This window comes from Trachymyrmex septentrionalis, unplaced genomic scaffold, assembly GCF_001594115.1.
Source record: "Trachymyrmex septentrionalis isolate Tsep2-gDNA-1 unplaced genomic scaffold, Tsep1.0 scaffold19, whole genome shotgun sequence".
Lineage (NCBI taxonomy): Eukaryota > Metazoa > Arthropoda > Insecta > Hymenoptera > Formicidae > Trachymyrmex > Trachymyrmex septentrionalis.
Genome location: NW_017305071.1, coordinates 5,804,905 through 5,805,395, shown reverse-complemented (window position 1 = coordinate 5,805,395; position 491 = coordinate 5,804,905). Strand labels below are relative to the sequence as shown.

The following is a 491-nucleotide window of genomic DNA, read 5'->3' as shown; positions in this document are numbered from 1 at the left end:
TACTATCAGACGAAGCAGCCAAAATAATATCATCAACATATCGATAATAAAATAAGTGTTTTTCTTTTTAACATTGCGTTATTCGATATCATGGAAGTCAGATGTTCGCTACTCTTGCAAATTTGCTTCAATTAAAAAACCAATGTGCGATTACCAGTATCTGCGTTTTCTTTCTTTTTTATTAATGGACTCTCAACACTTTTACCAATATTGACAAGATACATGATTATATTATATATATCATTAATTCGCATGTATTAATGTTTTATTCACGGTCACTTTTCTAAAATATTGTTTTTCTGACTACTTTGAATTCTGATACAACTGACTCCCAAGGCACAACACGATATGAAGAATGTAATAGCATAGATATTTTTATAGCGATGTTTGAATATTACCGCAACATTGAAAATGACTTAAGTGGAGTCGAAATGTTTATTTATTGTTTTGTAATTATTATATGAATTTTATGATTGAATTTAAATTAAAGT

General features: G+C 27.9%; 1 protein-coding gene across 5 annotated transcripts in view; it reads right to left on the bottom strand.

Annotated features, from left to right (window-relative positions):
* Positions 1 to 491, bottom strand: part of LOC108746992 — a 212,139-nt gene that overhangs the window by 2,864 nt on the left and 208,784 nt on the right. The gene's annotated exons all lie outside the window — the stretch shown is intronic.